This window comes from Mastigoproctus giganteus, chromosome 12 (assembly GCF_048544385.1).
Source record: "Mastigoproctus giganteus isolate SK-2022 chromosome 12, ASM4854438v1, whole genome shotgun sequence".
NCBI classification, from domain to species: domain Eukaryota; kingdom Metazoa; phylum Arthropoda; class Arachnida; order Uropygi; family Thelyphonidae; genus Mastigoproctus; species Mastigoproctus giganteus.
In genome coordinates, this window is record NC_143586.1 from 123,108,035 (window position 1) to 123,129,805 (window position 21,771).

Genomic DNA, 21,771 nt, shown 5'->3' on the forward strand with positions numbered 1-21,771 from the left:
CTACGTCAGACCTATATTCAGGGGATGATTACATAAGGTCAGAAGTTCACAAGATGGAGATACAAGATCATTACCATATTTAGTAGCTCACGCGATCTTGAACTATGGACATTCTTCGCGCTTGACTACTCGTCTACGATTACTTACTATATCACAATATTCATAATTAGCTTCGTAAATGAAGCTTAAGTTTAGGACTTAAAATTTCGTATCGGCATCACTCTTTACGGAAAACCGGAGCAAGACCGAAGTTTCTCTTTGCTGTGCGAAAAACCCGAGTTTTTTTGGAGGGAAAAACCATGCTACCCTCGCCTGAGACCGACCAACCAACTCAGCCACATGGTGAAAAACTCCCATAAAAGTTCCTCACGTCATCGACTTCACTCGAACTCTGGTCTTTCTACCCGGTGTAGGGAGGACGGCGATTCTACCACATAACCCACGAGGGCTATTATTATGTGGTACACACGTTCAGACGAGTCGCCCAAGACGCTGGAAATGCACCGTACTGTCACGCTTCGATCACTCATAGCCAGATCATGTGCACCGTCAACTTCTGGAATGATGGACGTAAAATTTCGTATCAGCATAAACCTTCACTGAACGCCAAAGCACAACGTTTTATGTCGCTATGATTCCGCTATTGACTATCTACTACAACCGAATTTTGTTTATATACAAAAATTAATATTTTGTTAAAGTGTGCAAAACAAAACTAAATATTAATACAGTAAATCACAGATATTCGTGGATTTGATATTTGCAGGTTGTCTTTGTACAGGTCTGATTGCCACTGTTGGACTGGGTTGTTTTGATTATTCGCTGGTATTTTCTCTGCAAGCTCGCGGTACACTTCCATCATTTATACACTGAGTGGTCTCTTTATTAGGTAGACCTACATCATAGCGAGGTCTTCGTTTTATTCCTCAGAACAGCCTTGATTCGTCGTCGCATGGATTCAAAAAAGTATCGAAAGCATAGTACACGGATGCTGATCCATGTTGACTCAGTTGCTTCCCACGTTTGTTTCAGATCGGATATGTGAAGGATCTCTGCTCAACTTCATCCCACAGGTGCTTTTGTTTGACTGAGCACATATGATCGGGGAGGCCACAGCTTTATCTACAGTGTATTCATCTAGTTGCAATAAAGTCTCTCTCACACCAATTTGTACAAGTCTTGCCTTCGAATATGATGCATTAGCCTGTTGGAAGACCTCAATTCAGGTTGGAAGACCAGCCTTGCTTAAACTCCTTCGAAATTACTATCACTGAACAGGCCAAGTATTGAAGTTTCTGATAACTCTTCTTCAGAATAGAACCATCCAAATGTCCATAGGAAAGCAAAGGTATTCTAGACAAATACATGCAGTCGTGCTACAAGGAGTCCTGTCTGGAATTCTTTTCACAGACATCTTCTACCCTCTAATACACAGTAGAACAGATATGATATCATATGCAGGTGATTTAAAGATTCTTCGCAAAAATAAATTCGACCGATGAAGCATAAAACACCACAGTAACCATCAACAAGACTTTATCAGAAGTACAGCAGTACCTCACGAAATTTGACCTGCAAGTGAACCCTGAAAAATCTGCCATCATGGTTTTCTCACTTAAACCCACACCAACCATAATTCAGCCTGCGATTGACAGAATCCTGATGCCCTGCGTCGAAAAGCAGAGATCTGAGTGTGATCTTCGACAGAAAATTACGATTCCATCATCATGTGCTAAATTCAACAGGAAACGGTGGGTTGCCAAGCAGCACTTCCTACACATTCAAAACAGCAACCTGATAAAAATTTACATAAGGATGATGATTTTCGGAGGTGTACTGTATGGAGTAGAGTTGTGGGGCTCGGCTGCAGACACCACAATTAAACCATTAAAATCCGCAGAATATTGGCTCCTGAAGTGCAGCCAGGTTTTCAGCATTAATGCACGAGAGAAGACTCATCTTTACCGCAAAAATGAATGCAGAGAGAGTCTCAGCGCCCAGCGTTTCAGCCGTGTGCTGGCGGATCCCCAACCAGCTCTCCGCTCCACTCCCAAGCTTCTTGTTCTTCTTTCGAGGTTACATTTTAAAGATCGGTTCCTCCCTTATCAGAAGCTCCATCTGGTTTAATCCCTGGATGCTGACTTGGTTAACATCATTGATGATAAAAAGTATAGACGGCTGAAACTCGCAGAAAACACCACACAAGGAAAATTTTGTTATCACATTTGTATTATTTTCGTTATTTAGTAATTAGTTTTCCTTCCAAATCAATATTATCTGCTATAAGATTTTTTTTTTATATATATATATACATAATCTGCCTATAATTTAATCTTTATAATCCTGGCGAGGTTATCTCTGCCGCTTGTTAACCCCTGGCATGATGCCGTGAAGGGTATTGCAGGGCCGTGGTACCTGCGTGTACCGATGAACTTTACAATAAAGATCTTATTTATTTGTCCTCTATGAACTTTTAATAGTCGACATCCATCTCCTGGACGATGTGGAGCATTTCCATGGGCAGGAACCATTCGCGAGCCTCCACACCACACACTGCAGAAAGGGGAGGGCTCTTAATGGTTTCGGGGAATCCTCCAATTACACATCTGCCAGAAACTTGGCGCACTGATTTTCCGCTATCATTTTATTTGAGACGAGTAACCGGAAGGTTATGATCCGTTCTAAGACTTTTCTGTAATTAAGTAGTGTGTGTGTGTGTGTGTATATATAAGTTTGTGCTAGAAGAGGATCGAGCGGAGAAGCCAGTACTCATCAGATACAATGGTTTTTAGCGTGGTTTTCGTTGCCGACGCCCTAATTTCAGATCCGTAGGTGATAACTGACCTCAGAAACCCGTATATGTATTGGAGCGTGTGCTCGGGCTCTGTGACACGAAGGTGGTGTTGTTTGGAAACCCATCTGGATCTGCAGACCTTGTTGTGAATATCTGCAACATTTGTATTTGAAGCTGAGTTTAGGGTCGAAGATAATGCCGAGATCTCGTTGCTTGATTACTGGTTACCATGGTTACCATGAATTTCCAGGTTTAGTTGCGTTGGGATTTACGTGAAAACACAAATTGTGGATTTATCCTAAGAGAAAACTGTGCTAATTATGTAATAAGTTGCTTAAGGCTGTTAATGACGGTTTCGGAAGCAGAATCGGGTCGTGTGGTTCACGACCCGATTCTATAGAGGAGTTCAAGTCGCCTGCATAACTGATAAATTCTGTTTGCTGGCACAGGAATGGGTAGATGGTAGCAGTAAAGCAGAGCCTAGAAACACCTCTGCCCTGGGCAACATCTACACAAACTTTCGTTGTGAAAGATTTTTTATTCACAGTCCAGTAAAGGACGTAAGTAGCGACTTCAAGAATTCTGGTATATTGCCTTTGATCTGGTATCCCTCCACGCAAAGTTGCAGGTTTATTCCCTCCGAAGTTTCCCTCAGGATAGCTGGCGCTCGAGGGAATCAGTCTCATCCGGTAAAGCGAATGATTAGAGGCCTTGGGGCCGAAACGACCTCAACCTATTCTCAAACTTTAAATGGGTGAGAAGTCCGGCTTGCTTGACTCGAAGCCCGGACGAAAGGATGTGAGTGCCCAGTGGGCCACTTTTGGTAAGCAGAACTGGCGCTGTGGGATGAACCAAAAATGGCAATTTTTTATCTGGATATCCAGATAAAAAATTGCCATTTCACCCCTATCTTTTAGAGCCCCAGAATGGTGGTGGTGGTTGCCAGCAGGTTGGTAATGGTGGACCTGCGTTTCAAGGCATAGTGAATAAATGGTGATTCACATGGTAGAACCTGGTTGGTCAGAATGGGAAGAAGGCACTTCTCCATGACTTTTAGGAGACAGGTTTTCATTATTGGCCTGAATTGTGAAACTAAGGTCGCTCCTTGTGATTTGGGGATTTGTCAGACAATATATTGGTGCCAGGCTGTTGGGAAACTGTTATGAGGATTCCTAGGAGTGCATCAATGATGAAAACACTAACGCTCTTAAGGATAAATTGTGGGACCCATCATATCCGCTGAAAGACTTTAAGATATCATTGATGGGCCTGGATAAGCTCTCTTTTTGTAATGATGACGGAATCAAGGGCATCTCGCTTATAACTATTGTGAATGCTCTTAAAGTCGGATGCTGACTTTGACTTAAATTTTGTGATGTAACCTAGCCACTCGATCGTCGGATTTAGTTGAGGAAATTCATCATGCCTTGCTTTAAACAGTGCCTTCCCAATTTTGATTGTTTTGTCGATGTAAGTTTTCATGGCTTTCGGTTTACTTCTGTTGAACTGGGCACAGGCTCCTGTCTAGTGGGTCTGATGTTGCTTTCCATTTTGCATGTAGCTTTTTTTTATTCTGAAATTCAAGGCTGAACTGTTGGTTCCATCATGCTTTGCTCCGAGAAGAAATTGAAACTATTTTTGACGCTGCAGTTAGAGCAATAGACTTCAGCCAGCCAGAGCTGCGGGTGACATTGGTTTACGACTTCCCAAGGAAAAATGGGTGCTGAGAAGCAGCATTTCTCTGGATGGAGGAGTGAAGGGCTAATCACTGTCTTCTTAACTGGTGCCTGATGTTGCCAAGATGTCCTGTATGTGATTGGAAGAATGAGGGCTACTGGTAGATGGTCTGACATGAAGACTGTCAAAGGTGAGAGGTCTATTGCATATATTAGGTTTAACAGATTAGTGCCTGTGGTAGGGGCAAAATTCTGAGGGTCAGACCTATTGCAGCCAGATTAGAGGGTAACAATTTGCGAAGACTGTTGGCCTGAGCTAAGCTAATATTAAAGTCTCCACACACACATACACACACTTGCTTTGGTGTGGCATTGATTAATCCAGTTGTAGACCTCTTGTAAGTTGTACTTAACTGTGGGAGGGGGTATGTAGACTGTGCACACGTCAAGTCTGTGGCCCTGGATGCTGAGTGAGAGACGCTTTCAGCTTCCAACAATTATTTTTAGAGTGGCTGAGCTAGTCAGTGAGAATTGTGTTGAAGAGAATGCCTACACCACTACCAGGCCTCCGTTCTCTAGAGGCTGATGATGATTTGGTTTTTAATGGCGCATTGACAGCTGTGGCGCATTATGGCCACAGCTGCCAAAAATGCCCGGGTTGAGAGAATGCGAGGACCTCTTCATTGGGAGACAGCCTGTGATACAAATGATGTCATACAACCTTGACAGGAGAAGAATTTCCATTGTCTGAAGTTTATTTCTCAGGCTTCTAACGTTTTTGTAGAAAATCGTGCACATCAAAGAAGTTTGGATGTATTTCCTTGTTGGAGCTCTGATGGCCTTCACAAATCATTTGATTCGTTCCTCACCTCAATCTTCATATGTCCTTCAGGTCTAACAATGGCAGGTCATCAAGTCGCCAAGCTTCTATGAGGTTCTTCGAACTTTGTAAAAAAGGTGGAAGTCTTTTAGTGGGGGCAAAAAAAAAAAAAACAACTCAAACTATTATATTAGGGCCACCGGTCATTTCTTACATACGCCCATCTATATATTATGTCTGTAAATTGCGTGTGTTCTCTGGTCGATTTGCATGTTTTGCTGGACAAAAAAAAAAAAAAATACCCACTCTAAGGGTAAAACATTGCTATCTACGTCTGAGACCGACTAACTCAGCCACGGAGTGAAAAGAGCCCATTGAAGTTCCTCGTCATCAACGGGGTTCGAATCCGGGCCTTTTCCACCTGGTGTGGAGAGGACGGTGAAGATACCACTATGCTACCCGCGGTCTTTAGTGGAGGCAGTCCTGGCTTCAATCTTCATCTATCCCTCAGGAATTAGTGGCAGGTGATCATGTTGCTGGCCAGCCTCTGAGACTTTCGACCTTTAAGAAGGTCCGGTTCAGTATAGCCTGTTTGTTCCTCCGCAAGCTTAGACTTGATGGCGGATCGGAGTCAGCTTTTCCTTTCATTATTCGTTGTTTCAATCCATTCAGGATGCTGCATCCTGGTAGAGAGAAGCTTTGAAATGTTTCACAAATGCCCCTGCAGGCCAAGATGATGCAAGGCCTAGTAGTTTGTAGTTAGATTCTGCTGTAGCGGTTTTGAATGATGCATAGAATGGTTGTTTGGTGGCGAGCCTGGAAACTGTGTCTGTACTTGAAGTCTTTATTCAAATAAGACCACATCTGTTCAACTGTTGTCTGTGGAGAAAGCCGGGAGACGAAAATTGATATTTTACGTAAAAAGATTTTCAGCGGAATCGCATGAATTTTCGTTGAGTTAGTGATCCCGACCATGGGCTTCATGTAGTTCGGCTTTTATGGTGTGGTTAGTGGATTGCATTTCTGCTTCCCGTTGAAAGATGTCGTCGTCTTAGGAAATTTTGTATGTCCTGGTTTGGTTGTTTCTTAGATGCGGCGGCCAGATAGATAATTTCGGGATGCGATTTGGATGATAGAGACCTCCGGTGCCCCAAATTGTAGACACTGCATGCCGGGAATTGGTTGCTCCTCTTTCTCCACTGCAGCCTTATCCGTAGGCTAGGGGCGTTCTTCCGAGGTGTCTTGATGGTTGAATGCCTAGATTAAATGCCATCTGCAAATGTAGCACATCGGTTTAATTCTAAGTCTTGGACGGAATAGTTTTGTTCCTGAGATGGGAGAGAATGGGCGGGTTTTTTTTTTTTTTGTTTTGTTATTGGCGCATCGGCTTCTGTGGCCATAATGCACCTCCCAAGGTTTTTGCGGTACTCTGATCCAAGCCCGAGGCGGGATTCGAACCCGCGACCTTCGGTTGCCAGGCAGGCACTTTACCCACCCGGCTAGCTCGGTCGGCAGAATGGGTGGTGCTGCCCTTCTGTGATTAATGCGAGGAAGGGTCAGAGGAGATAAGGAGTTCAGACGCTGGTTCTCCAGATGGAGAAAATCGATCATTGCGTTAAAAACTTATTCGCTCCCAACGTTTGTTCCTTGAATGGTTCGATATTGATCCCGAGTGTGTATGGGGGGTGCATTCAGTTTTCCTTAGTGGGGGGGGTGCGTTCATTACTTGCCTTTTCCTCTGATCGAGAATGATTTTTTTTCCCTTGGGAAGAACACTGTTCATTCTTGCCTGTTGAAGACAGCTGTTGGAGACAAGTGGATTGGGCCTGATGAGCGATGTCGATCGAGATCTCGGCTGAATCGCATCTTCTGGGATTTGTGGAGGAAGGAACGAGACCAGATTTCATCGAGACCAGATTTCTACAATAAAATCGAACTGAATACAGTTCGATTTTATTGTAGATGTTTAGAAGAATAAGCTTGATGTCCAAGGACATCAAGCTTATTCTTCTAAACCATATCTCACCATATCGCCGCATTTCTGCACATCGGTGCAGAAATGCGGCGATATGGTGTTTTTTTTTTTTTTTTTGATTTGGTAGTTGTTGGCGTATCGGCTTCTGTGGCCATATTGCACCTCCCAAGGTTTTTGCAGTACTTTGATCCAAGCCCGAGGCGAGAATCGAACCCGCGACCTTTGGGTTGCCGGGCAGGTACTTTACCCACTCGGCTAGCCCGGTCGGCGCGATATGGTGTATCTACACCGATATTATATTGATATAGAATCTTAAACTCTAAAAATATAATGCCTTGTTGCATTTAGTTTATTTAAATAAATACTGAACTGTACGTTACATATGGAAATCAAGATGGTACCGCGTGGTCATGTTAGATAAACATAGCGCGTGACCTCGATTAAACAGGTTTGTTTTACCACAGTGAAATAAGCTTTATTAAGTATTTTTGTATTTGTTACGTATTATGACGTAACCTGCATCTCTCTTCTTCCATTGGCCGAAGAAATATCATTAGAAAGAAAATTATTTTAATGTATAGAAAGAAAGATATTACGTTCCAGCGGAGAACTACACGGAAATGCTACTGGAAAGCAATGAAATTAACAGAGTGAAAATAAAATAATAATATCTCTCAGCGTCGCTAAAATAATTTTGCCGGCCACAAAGATATCGCGACTACCAGAACCATTACAGTAAACAGAAGTCTAAACTTTGAAATATTATGAATCCCACTCTTCAGATTGCTGTTGAAATACTGACAAAGTATTTCGTTATTCATTCAAATAAGTAGCTGGTTCTGGTGGTCCCAACAGTTCTGTGGCCAGAAAATTTTAATTAGTTTATTATTTAATTTTATTTTAGCCATGTTTCCCGATATTATTTTTTTATCGCACTGTAAAATCGATTTAATTTCTTTCCCGTAGCATTTGGCGTGTAGTTCTGTTGAAATGTGATATTCCACACAGTTATTTTAATACAGTCTCTTCAGTACAAAGGGTACTAGGAAAGTTTTGCAATACAGCTTTGTTTATTTAATTTTTTCAAAGTAATTTCCTCTACATTCAATACACCTCTCCATCCTCCGAAACCAATCTTTAAACCAGTTCTGCCAAGTTTCACTAGGGAGTAAAGCACACTCGTTGTCCCAAGCCCGTAGAAGGTCCTCATCACTGGAAAACCGCCTCCCTTTTAGCTTCATTTTCACATGCGGGAACAGTGCAAAGTCGCAGGGAGCAAGGTCTGGACTGTAGGGAGGGTGCTCGAGAAGTTTCAGTCCTGTCGTGGTCAAATATTCGGTGCAGGCTTTGGCGCGGTGAGCTGGAGCATTTTCGTGATGGAGGTACCAGGTGTCCATTCTTGACTTTGGCCGCAGGTTCTTCATAGATCCAATGACTTTAGGCAGGCATTGTTCAGTATACCACTTAGCTGTGACTGTCTTCTGCGTGTCCAAAACGACACATTCCACAATTCCACTCGATTTGAAAAATACAGCTATCATTTTCTTCTTTACAGATCGGGATTTTCTGACAATTACAGGTGTGTCGTCATCATCAAAGACCCAAACTTTGTTTTGGGCCTTGGTCGGCAGATCGTAATAGTGTGAGACTGATAAATTCTCAGCTCACGACGATCGGATAAATCTAAGTCTTTGTTCAATAAATAAAACCGATATTTAGGGTATTAGGGCGAAATTATCGAAAAACAGTTTTCAATTAGAATTCGTAATATTCAAGTTGGGGAAAGCCAAACCGAAAGTATTGAAGAGAAGATGTGAGTGAGCCAATGAGAAGGCAAGAGCCCATGACGAACACAAACTTACTTTCGCTCTGAACAGGGGATCGTAACGGGGATAGAAAGAGTCAGCGAGAACTTCGGCCCCGCGCTAACGATAATAAACAAAAAGCAAGGTTTAGGTTGATAGCGAAACCAGGCTCACACCTGCCTGTGACGCAGACTTGGGCAACCAAAAGAACAGGACTCTGTCATATTTACGACTTTCCCCACTGTCATTGGGAGGGAGCGAAGAATTCCTCATTGTTGAGTAATCAACGAAGAAAAAAATTAAAGAGGGAAAGTAGCGCCCAAGTCCGAGATATATATACAGGAGGGCTGAGTCAGACAAGGGACGGACGAGGACGACGGCGTTCACGACAGGACGGAGACAGAGACAGGACACCGAAGAGAGGAGAGTTGGCTCTTCGCAGATGAACATCTAGTCGAAAGATTGCCAGAGCAGCGGAAGACAAAGGCTGAGAAGGAGCAGAGCGGCCACCAGAAAAGTCGCCCGAAAACCAATAGAGGACCCCGCCCAGATTTCGCTGAAGAGAAGGAGGTCGTATCACTGAATTCTAGGAGCGAGCGAATTAACTGGTAAGCAATTATATTATTCGTGTGAATGTAACAATCCAAAACCGAAACTAAAATGATAACCTGTTCAATGCTTCTTTCCTAACCACAAATGAATTACATGTTAATACACTGTAGGTTAAACGACTAGAATGCTCCCATAGACACGAAAACCCCCATCCTGATGTCCATAAGAAAAGAGCAATATAATCGAGCGTGATCAAGCGCTGAGTTCCGAATGATGATGGAGGATGCACCAAAAGATAACTAGCAGCCAGGAGAGTTAAACACACACCCACCCGCATTTAGCCTCAGAATATGAGTACCAAAAAGGTCTATAAGCATTCTGGACGGTTAACCTAGAATAATCTAGTACACTACAAAAGGTAAGAATTGTGAAGAGTTAATGTTGCAAGACAAATTACAGAATTTCTATGAAGAGCAGATTGTACTAGCTTAATACCTGATACACACATTGACATTATGAAATGTAACTAATGCCTGAATGCCACTATTTAAACTGATCACTTAAGTAGAGTGCAAGTGTTGTATATTTAGTTTTGTTTTGTGTTAATAAATATTGTTATGTGTTTTACTAAGTCTCATCCTCTCTGCCCATATCCAATCACACCAGCACAGGTAAGAACCAACTAAAATATGTTATTGCGGGGGATCGGGTCGACGAAACGCGATTGTCCGTCCTTTTAACACAGCGCTAATCCTTTGCTGCAGTCACAGGGGTTATATAACTTCTGGAGACCGAGGGCGGGGATTTTGTCCTAAAAGATAGTAAGTCGAGTGACTAGACGGAAAAAGGGCGTCGCCCCACAGAAACGAGAGGAAACAAGATGGCGCCTTGAATCGAGCAAGAGAACCAACCCAATCAAGACGTGCCACGTAACCAAAGAGAACAGGGCCATCCACAAGATGATGGCGACGCCCTACAATAGTACAGCCAAGTCTCGTCACCTGTCACGATGTTGTTCACATACCGAGATTGTCCCTTATCAAACTTTTTTAACATCTCCCGGCACCAAGTCACACGTCGTGTCATCTGCTCTTCAGTCAGTTGATGCGGCACCCAGAGAGAACAAAGTTTCTTCACGTGCAAATGATCTTGCAGAATCGAACGAATTGCTGGTGCATTTAGGCCCAAAGTATCCTCTATCTGTTGGTAGGTCACTCGCCTGTTTTCGTCAAGCATTTTCCTCACAGCAGTAACGTTTTCCTCCGTAACTGACGTTCGTGGCCTTCCCGGCCTCTCAGAATCCTCCAGAGTGAAATTTCCCCTTTGGAATTCTCTATACCACCTGAATATCGTTGTACGATGTGGACAATCATCATCTAGTGCAAGAGTCATTTCTTCTAAGCACTGGTCTATGGTTAAACCACGCACGAAATTATACCGCAAAACTGTCCTTATCTCATTTCGTGACCACGATGCCATCGCAAGCACTTTACACTCTCACTACTAATGAATAACTGAGCCCATCGACTTGGCGCGGCGGCTACTATGCACGTATGAACATGTCTCAACATGCAGCAACAAGCAGCTTCCTGTGATTCATTGTTGCGTCATATTGCAAAACTTTCCTAGTACCCTTTGTATTTATTTGATTCTAAATTGTTCTCAGTTATTATCTGCTCTTCTGGTTTCCTGAATTTAAATTTTCATGGTCCCTACATTTCCGTCCTCTTACTATATATCTTTACAGTTTTATTTCTTTGGCATAATTAATTTCTAAATATACTAATTAATTTCTAGACCATGTTGGGTGGATAATACTGTTCGCGCGGATAACAGCCACTATTCACCTAGGCATTGATCCTACTTTATATCTGAAGACGTCCATAGGGATCAGCAGCCAAGCTGCCTGCAAGGCTTTCCACAGTGTTGGAATAGATGACGGTTGCGTGTCCATAACCCTATGCTTTCCATTGAAAAACATCTCACAGGTATTCAGTTGGAGTGAGTCGAATCAGTCAAATTTGGAGGCTAATCAAGATGGGTGATATCTTCACTGTATATCCTCGAACTACTTGTGGACAGTGCGGGCCCGACGACATGGCGCATTATCATCTTGGATGATCCCCTTCTCTCTGGGAAAGGATGCAACGTGGCAGGGTACACATGATCGCGTAAGAGCTGCCTGTATATATCTCACCAGTAAAACGTTGGTCCATACGCACAAGGGGTCGTAGATCTTGCCAGCAAAAGATATCCTCATTAAGCGACCCCCACCCCCCGCTACAAGCCTGGATAGTGGGCACCATGCACGTTGGGATCCATGGATTCGTGTTTCTTGCGCTACACTCGAAGGCGTTCTGTCACCGTGCTGCACCAGGTACGAGGATTCTTAATTGGACTCATCCGACCAGCATTCGTTTCCAGTCCTCCAGTATCCAACCAGTGTTGTTAACACTACAGAGATCGGCAACGTTTGAGTGAAGAACCATTTTTGATCAAATAAAAAGAGAATCCGAAGAGCCACACCTCAGCTGGAAGAGGAGTGGGTGGGGGAGTTTAAGAAATAGTGGGAAGGTGTTTTATTAAAAAAATTTTAAATATTTATTAATACCGAAAAAAATGTAACAAACATCCAATTAGGTACAAATTAATGACTTTTGCTGATCAACTTCTTGAGCGAGTCTCTCAACATCAGGCGAGTATGCCGTAATTTTCATCTGTAAACATGCTGAGAGACTCATTGTTCGGTTTCTTGATTTAGTTTTAATATAGTTCATTTTTAATATAGTTAAAAATTTGCCCGCAAAATTCGTCGAACCAAAAACTGAGAGAAGTCCAAATGCAAATATTGTCAAATTTATATACGTGTCGGTAAGATACTCCACGCATCAACACAGTTTGGTCTTGCTTTATCAACTCATCTATCGCCGTTCGTGTAGAATTGCAAGGTCAGCCTTTTACCTCTTCCTATCCTTAATTTCAGTTTTAAGGCATTTTAGTCTTGCAACTCCACGTGTCCTTGATTTTTTCCATTTCAAATTGTGCTTCATGTGGGCTAAAAGTTAAAGAGCCACAATTACATTCTCAAAGAGCCGCAGGTTACCAACCCCTGGCCTACAGCATTCGCCATCGAAGATGATCAGCAGTGAGGAGAGGATCGTCTGAGTGTGTGGCCCATCAGTCTGCGCGGGTAGAACAGTGGTATAGTCACCGTCCTCTTCACACTGGGTGGAAAAGGACCTGGTTCGAATCCCGTCGATGACTCGAACTTTAATGGGCTTCTTTCACTCAGTGCTGAGCTAGTCGATCTCAAGCATAGGTAGCAAGGTTTTCTCTCCCTAGAAACTAGATTTTTTTTTCCGTCCAGCAAAACAAGAAAATCGACATGAAAAACACACGCAATTACGGGTTACCCTAATTTAATATTTTGATTTTTTTTTTTTTGTGCGGCTCATCATCATTTGGGATATTGTACTTGCATTCACCATATTGTATTGAGATGTCAAATGTCGCACAGTGACCTGCCATTTGTCCGGACAACGCTCTCACCCTTTTCTCACCACGAAGGGTCCACCTTGCTTAATCCTCTTCAATTAATGTATTAGCAGGAAGTAGTTTGATCGTTCGACGCCATTCTTTGTACACCTTAACCGCAGTGGGCCGTGAGCAGCCGACAAGATGTGCCGTTTCCGATTTGGGAGCAGCCGACGCACGAGCTCTCACAATGTCTTAAAACACCATAACTGCTACTTTATCACTTTTACTGTACGACAAAATGCAAATTACCACTGCTGTGGCGTACGAATCTTTTAAATTGTAAAAAAAAAATCAATAATTGATTTTTTTACAATTTAAAAGATTTTTTTGAAGCAATATCCCCTGCATCTATTAATAGAGAATATATAGCCCATTACGGATGAGCTGGTCATAATTCAGTGATTACTGGGAGTATCTTCCAACGGAGAACACAGCAGTAGTGCTTCGCTGGATTCTCCATATTTTTCACTCAGTTCTTACATCTTGTAAGTCACTCTGCTGATCATGTACTTTTAATATACAGGGTGATTCTAAATTGTCGGGGTTTCCGTGGTCTATAATTTTCAAATCGGAAACAACAAAATAAAACTGTCTACGCAGTTTTGTTTTTTGACAACAATAAAAAAAAAAAAAAAAGAGACAAGAATCTTCCAGTTCTCTCCTCCGGCAACGCTGTACTCGCCGCATTGATGTCTGGGAGATATTGTCGGCATTACTCCAAAATGGCGACTATTCAAGAGAAGGCAATGTGCGTGCTTTGGTTTTTCGAAACAAGGCCTCCGTTATCACAACGCAACGTCGTTACAGCACTCAATATGGAAAAGATCCACCTTCAGATAATGCTATCCGACGTTGGTTAAAGCAATTTCAAGAGACTGGTAGTGTTCTGCACCGAAAAGGAGCGGGAAGACTGAGCACTTCGCAGGAAGATATTGATCAAATCCACGAAGCGTTTTCTCGAAGCCCACAAAAATCAACTACACGAGCTTCTTTGCAGTTAGGTATACCACGAACGACTGTTTGTAGGATTGTTCATAACCGCCTTCACCTCCATGCCTACAAACTGCAGATTGTGCAGGCTTTAAAGCCGAACGATAAATCTCGCCGTTTCCAATTTGCCCAAGACATTTTGTCAAACGTCGAAGCTGATGAAAATTATCTTCGGGGATGGAGATTTAGTGATGAAGCAACGGTTTACGTAGCAGGGAAGGTAAATCATCATAACTGCAGAATATGGGAATCAGAAAACCCCCAACGCCATTCGAGAATTCGAAACCGCTAGGTGGCGGAAGTTGACTAACTGCTGAATTATGTGCTCCACTTTTTACCTTAATTTAGTATGGATTAAATGTGTCAAACTAAGTGTATTTGGTATCAGTGGGTAGCTCTCTTCTCCAGCTTCTGAAACAAGTACCAACAGAAGATTAAAGCATGCGGGTAAATATTATTTCCAAAGATTAATACTGCGAATACCTGATCGGACATTTTCTAGTTCCTATATACGCAACGTGTCCGCCTACCGAAGGTAGTCTTCCGAAATCACTACAAGATCATACCTCCTGCTGTACTTCCCCTTAATAGGTGAGCAGAAAGGCCTTTGGAAAGTTGCAGTACCTCACTATAGTTCTTTTGCCCTCAGGGAACTTAAAAGCTAAAGGAAAACACATGTCTGGATTAAAAATAATGGAAAAAACAGGGAGCAGAAGCAACTGATCAAATATGTAATATATGCCAAAAAGTGAACAAATACGCTATTAAATGCACCGGATGCAAGGCGGTTATTGGGAGATGTTGCTCCTCGGTTGACATATCTCGACTTAATCGATCTAGAAAGAAGAAATTTCTTTGTTTAACATGTAAATCCAAGAAAGAGAACTATGGGGGTGAACATGGAAATAAGCCATCTAAAGAAGATGTCTAGCGAAGGTGAGTCGGGCGATGACGCCTGCAGCGATCGCGAGCCTACGGACTCCTCTCAAGGTATCTGCTCTGGGGTACCCGAAGAACCAATTAATGTCATTGGCGACTCGATAACGGAAATCCTCGGGTGCGACGCATGTCCAGATGACTGAGAACATCGGAGACTTCTCAACGAATCCCAAGACACTGAAAAAAATTCAAACCTCGCTGTACAGCGTGTTGCAGAAAGCCCTTATTACAATGGAACTGGGAAAAACCAACACTGCGGCTCGGAACCCTATACGAGCAGTCATGAATATTACTTAACAGAGCTCCTCTCCCCGATGTACAGGGCCCTATGGGAGATCCAAGAGGAAAACAATGAGCTAAGGGAGCAAAACATTAAAATCAGTAAAAGTCAAAAGTTATTAGAAGAAAAATTGAACACACTATTAGCGCAGTTACAACTAACAGATAGAAGAATTGACACTGCAGTACTAGCTATGAAGAAACAGGAAAATAGGGTTCAATACAAAGATGCGGATAAGCACGGACAGATCAGCATACGCAGACATCCAAATTACAGAGGGATACGAAGAAAAAGCAAGGAATGAGAAGAATAATAACTTTAGAAATGAGGGAGGCGAGTCGCTACTGCGTCTAACAGTCAGGATCTGAAATCTCCACTGAGAAAAACTACACGACTAGGGCAGAAACAAGTTAGACCCCGCCAAAGCTAGTCCCCTCTCCCTATCAACCCCCACAGCACAATGACGACTGAAATAAATACTGGGTTTACTAGACAACCTACCTTTGAGCAGACTGCGGCCATTCCCCCGAAAGCACCGCAGCAAAACAAGAGTGAATCTTGCCCCATTGATACCCTCCCGCACAAATCAATCCATGTTTGAGAACAATCTCGAGGACTGTAGGGTTCAAAAAAAACAAAACAAATCAATGATGAGCACAGTGGAACCGAGACCACAACAAAACGTGTCGCAGGACAAAGTCAGAGGCTTACCGATAGATTTAATATATCCTCTGTACAAACCAGAGGAAAAATATTTATCTCAAGACTCAATCCGCAGACAGGTCCAAACCTTATTAAAGAAATGTGCGACAGAGGATTAGGGATTGACGTAGAGGTCAAGCAAATACGCACAAGACATCCTGCATATTCCTCTTTCATACTCTCCTGCCCACTAAATAGTGAAGGACGGCTCTTGGACAGAAACATCTTGCCAGTAGGAACGCTAATGAAGACATACAGAGAAAGGTCTGGGAGGTCCACAGTTAGGAACAGCACAGCGAACCTACGAAGAGCCCAATAGCAATCAACAGCCAATTTAACTGTCGCAAAAGAATCGAACCAGATTATTATCTTCTTGCAAAACGTAAGAAGCATATCGAATAAGCTTCACGCACTACACACCTTACTACTCAACTCGGAGAACGATTGCATATGTTTAGTTGAAACATGGCTCCCTAATAACAGACACCTGGACGCCCTTGCACACTACTCCTGTTACAATTGCATCGCAAATGGAAGAGAGTAAAAGAGGAGGCGGTGTAATGATTCTTTTCAAGAAAGGATTCTCAGTAGTCAACGAACTCGGGGCGCAATCGAAAAATTTCGAGGCTATCGTTGCCACTCTTGGTACGGAAACGAGAAGATTTCAATTAGGCGTAATATACCTACCACCGGAGCACACTAAAGAAAACAGAGCCGAGCTTCTTACATGGCTCACCTCAAACCTGAGCACGAACACAGACAATCATAATGGGGGACCTAAATATGCCACTACCAAAACATCGGGAGCAAAAAGCGAGTTGGACGATACAATGAAAGCTTTAAACATGATCCAATTGAAAACACCAGCAACAAGAGGAACTCGGTGCCTGGATCTCATATACTACAATACCCCAGTTATAAAGTTGAGGAATAGCTACATGAAATTCACTTCGGATCACCAACCACTCACGTGTGAAGCCACTTTAAGAAGAATCCGGGACATTCGTCAAACTGGTCCGCATCCAAAAAGTGAAACAAAGATAATTTTCTCATCAAAATATATTAAAAGTGACGTCATTCTGAAACACCTGATGGCATATAACTGGCAAAACCTATACCTTTTGGGCACTGATGATGCCTTATCAGCGCTTTCACTATCACTCATGCATATGGCTGAAGAAGAAGCATCTAAAGAGATAAAATTATCTGACAGTGCAAAGCCCTGGTTCAACTCACAGTTGAAAGTAATCTTCAAAAATAAGCAAAAATTGTTCAGGAAATGGAAAAGAACCGGGCATCCAGAGGACCACACCCGGTACAAACATGAAAGAGCACGTTTCATGAAGGGGAAGAAACGGGCACACAGATATGGCTAAAGCAAAACTAAAAAAAGGCAAAAGAATTGTCAGCAAAAAAAGCCTCGTGCATAAAATGACTGAGACATCCTTTAAGGAATGGATCGAAGTCACTTTCGGAACACCCCTCAAGGAAAACCAAATTGACAGCGAAGCAAACAGTAACGGGATACAAGATGTAATCAAGAGGTTTAAGGAATCTATCAACAGTAATCGGATGGTCACTAAAAATGAACATCTACAGGAAATCAGTATTAGCAGAGAACTTAGTGCAATCAACAGCCTCCCAAATAAAGCAACAATTGGGCCAGATAATTTCGCACTATTTATGATCAAAATCTGTAGCTGTTACATCATCGATGTACTACTACACATATTCCAGAGAATTTTGATGGAGAACTTCCCGAAGCTGTGGAAAAACTATTTTGTAAAACCTATCCCCAAAATAAAACCCAAAATCTGTAAAAGACTACAGACCAATCGCTGTCGGATGCTCTTTGCAAAAAATCTTTGAAAAAAACAATCCTGCACACCATTATCGAGCATTGCTTTAAGCACAGGCCAGAATGCCTGCACTCAGTATTTCCACAGAGATCGACCATCACCAACCTCATGGGGACGCTGCTAAGGATCCAGCAAGCACTAAACAGCAGTTGCACGTAGTCTTTTTAGATGTGGCAGCCGCGTACGATAACATATCCATCCCAGCTCTCATAGTCATTCTGCGGGACTACTTTCTCATTACAGGAAATGCCCTCCATTTATTAAAGAGCACTCTTCGGCGCAGACAATTTACGGTGACAAACGAAAACATGTGCGCAACGTATGAGGTTGATAAAGGTGTCCCGCAAGGCGAAGTCTTCTCTGCCACAATTTTTGCCATCGCCCTCGAACCCTTCTTAGCCCAGAACAAGAAGCACTTCATCACATACGCCGATGATATAAGATTTTTTATTGCCTCAGAAGATCAGAAATCAGCTGACTACCACAACCAAGTGGCTAATACTAAAATAAAAGAACTTCAAGAGTATGTAGATTGTATCGGGCTGCAGCTGAATGAAAAAGACGGCACAAATGACTTTCACAAATAAAATAAAGCCAAACAAAATGGAAATATTTGTGAACGGCATCCTCGTCCAAAAGGCGCAGTCACGCGTTGATCTTGGGCTCAAGTGGGAAGAAGGCCTGACCTTCCGCCCGCACTTCGCATACATCCGTAACAAAAACATACGCGGCGCTTTGGGCAACCAGGCAGGAGCTCACCGGTATTAGAGACCCCGGTCTGATGAAGCAATACATCAACAGATGTGTTACCCTATTCCCCTATACGCGGCACAAATCTTCAGCTCCCGAAAGCAGTATCAAAGGCTTTCTAGGACTCGAATACTGACTCTTGAGGTGGCTGAACAGAATTTCAGCTAAGCCTTTTACCATCTCAAGAGCTATACTATACTACAATTTAAAGGTCACACCCTGGAGACAAATAATCACGTCAAGGAACATAATGACCCTTGCTCAGCTTTTAACGGAAGACTGGATGATAATAATACCCGGCGAAAAACCAAGACGAGTTGCAGTTAAGGAACCGCAACTCAAAGCGGCATTTATGCAGTTGGATAGCCTCGGAAGAGATTCTTTCCGGCAAACACCATCCAGCTATTCAACAACCTCAATATCAATCCTGAAAAGCTCTGCAATTGCAAATCCTACAGAAAGGAAGTTCTCAGAAACTCTTACTTGCAAATACAAATGTAAGGATACAGTTTCAGCACCTTGTTCGGCCAGGCACGAGCCACTGGGCTTTAGGAAACCCGACCTCATCAAGAAATAGGTACCTATCTACTCCACTCTAATCCCCACAGAAGAAGACGACTGCTGGAAAATTGAACTTTCAAATTTTATTTTTACTGTATCGCGGTCATTCCTGTTGCCATGTTGTTTCATATTCTGTACGTTGTTTGGCTGTAAATATTTGTGTTTATGTAAATATGGTGAAACTCCCACTTGTGGGTGTTTAAGCAGAAGGTATGCTTCAATTGTCACGGTATTATGTTCTTACCAGTTTACAGTAGTTAAGTAGTAAAAGCCTTTGCGAGTAATTAATAACTCAAATATTTTATATTCCAGATAAAATGTACTTATAAATCAGATATGTATTTCATGTATTTTATGATTGTATTACATTTTGTAACGTAGTTGTATACGTATGATCACCCCCTAGCCACTGGCTGTAATCTGGTGTTCTCCTAAGAGAAATAAACTGATGATAATAATAATAAAGAGATAGTCCAAAAGGTCAATGTCTGGTGTGCTCTGTCATGTTCGGAAGTTTTGGGGCCCTTTTTCTTTGCGGAAAAAACAGTGACAGCGGTGACCTATCTGGACATGCTACAGCTGTATCTGTGTTGGAAAAACAGCCAAATGTGGTGTTCCAGCAAGATGGTGCACCGCCACATTGGGCTCTTATTATCCGAGAATTTCTTGACATGCATTTTCCTGGGCGCTGGGTTGGGCGTGATGGACCGATTCCATGGCCTCCGCGCTCACCCAATCTTACGCAGCTTGATTCTGTTGTTGTTTGGTTTTTAGGAGCATTAGCAACTAAGGCCATATTGCTCCGGGATATGCGGTGGTCATTCCCTGACCTTTCCGCATCCTCCGTATTTGGTGGTGACGGGCTCGAACCCGGTCTAATCAAGAAGCGTGTGCTACGCACTGCTGCTCCTTCCCACCCGGCTACGGAGGCGCCGGCAGCTTGATTCCTTCCTGTGAGAATACGTGAAGGATATTGTGTACAAGACCCTTGTTACTTCCCTCGATGAACTGAAGCTCAGAATTATTGCTGCGATCGAAACAGTTACACCGCAAATGCTGGAGAACAATTGGAGGGAAATTGAATATCGCTCGGACATCTTACGTGCCACGAAAGGCGCGCATGTTGAAGTTGTTTAGCATTCAGCAGTATTGATCCTATAGGTTATAAAACTTTTCGAATTACACTTTCATATTCCGCAAGCAGTTTTATTTTGTTGTTTCCGGTTAGAAATTATAGGCCACTGAAACCCCGACAATTTAGATCAATACCATTTAATTCGTATTGATCATGAATGTTTATTTTGATTTCTCTCTAAGAAAGGTCCCTAACCTTTTCTCTCTTTCCTTCTCCCTTAAAGCAGTCCGCCGTCCTAATAGTCGGTTTTGAGTAGTTATAACAAATTAAGTGTTATAACAAACTAAGTTATAAGTGTTCGGTCTATTAGTTTGTTATAGACCGACCCCGGCCCTCGGGATTTACGGAACGAGTTTTTGCAACTTCTGCAGACGACTGCAGTGACAGCTGGGGATGTTATGTTGCTTAGTTATAGAGCAATTTCATGAGATGTCCTTCGCAAATTCTTGTTTTAATGGGTTTTTTTTTGTGTGCGACTTGTTTATTTGGGTCACTGCTGAGTAATGAATAGAAATTAAGTATTTCTCAATTGTATTGTTTCTGGAAATTTAAACGCATGCAGAAATTTTAAATATGGTTTCCGTCTTTGAAGGAAAGTGTTAAGTTAAGAACGCCGTTTCCAGTTTTTGTCCCAGTGAGAATTCCTTAAGTTAATGAAGGAAAAACTCATTTCCCTTGTCAATTCAATATTAAACCACCTGGAAATCATGAAGCCACATACTGGTATTTGTTTCACATCATTTTTTTTTTTTTTTTTTTTCTATTTGACCATGCATTCTCTAGCCTGAGTTAGTTAAGATCACCGGGCACTGACCTGTAGATGCATTATCTGTCTAAAGAAAAACTTCCGATTTTATCTTATTCTTGCAATTTCTTACAGTGTTTATGAAATCGGCAAGGAATTCGCTTTATACTTTTTCCATGTGAAAAAATTCAATTTTGTTTTCCACTTGTAGGAACACTGACCGGGCCGTAGGCTGAGAATTTTTTTGTTTAAAATCTTCAATTTTCCGCCTAAAGGTCAACCTAATTCGAAACTCTTTGCCCCTCCCATTTGAACTTTTATATTAGACCAGCCGTTTGTTCGGTATGGGCAAGGTTTTTTTTTTGGTAAGCGCTCCTTTTTCAGTTACCATGATGTCTTTTAGTGCAATACCTAAACCTGTAGATGCATTATCTGTCTCGAAGACGTTTTTCGTGTTGCAACTCCATTTTTACGCCCCCCCCCAAATAACATTCATACGAATGATTGTTACTGCTCTGAGTAATAATGTTCCATTTTTTCAGTTACGCTGAGTAACTGAAAAATCTTGAAAGGTAATTAATTCAATTAGTGCATATTGAGGATGTATATGTACATTATTCTAAATAGAGAAATCTACGTGTGAAAGTTATT

At 42.3% G+C, this 21,771-nt stretch overlaps 1 protein-coding gene across 2 annotated transcripts in view; it reads right to left on the reverse strand.

The window, feature by feature from the left end:
- Positions 1–21,771, reverse strand: part of LOC150077386 (fatty acyl-CoA reductase 1-like) — a 292,403-nt gene that overhangs the window by 200,054 nt on the left and 70,578 nt on the right. The window lies entirely within an intron of this gene.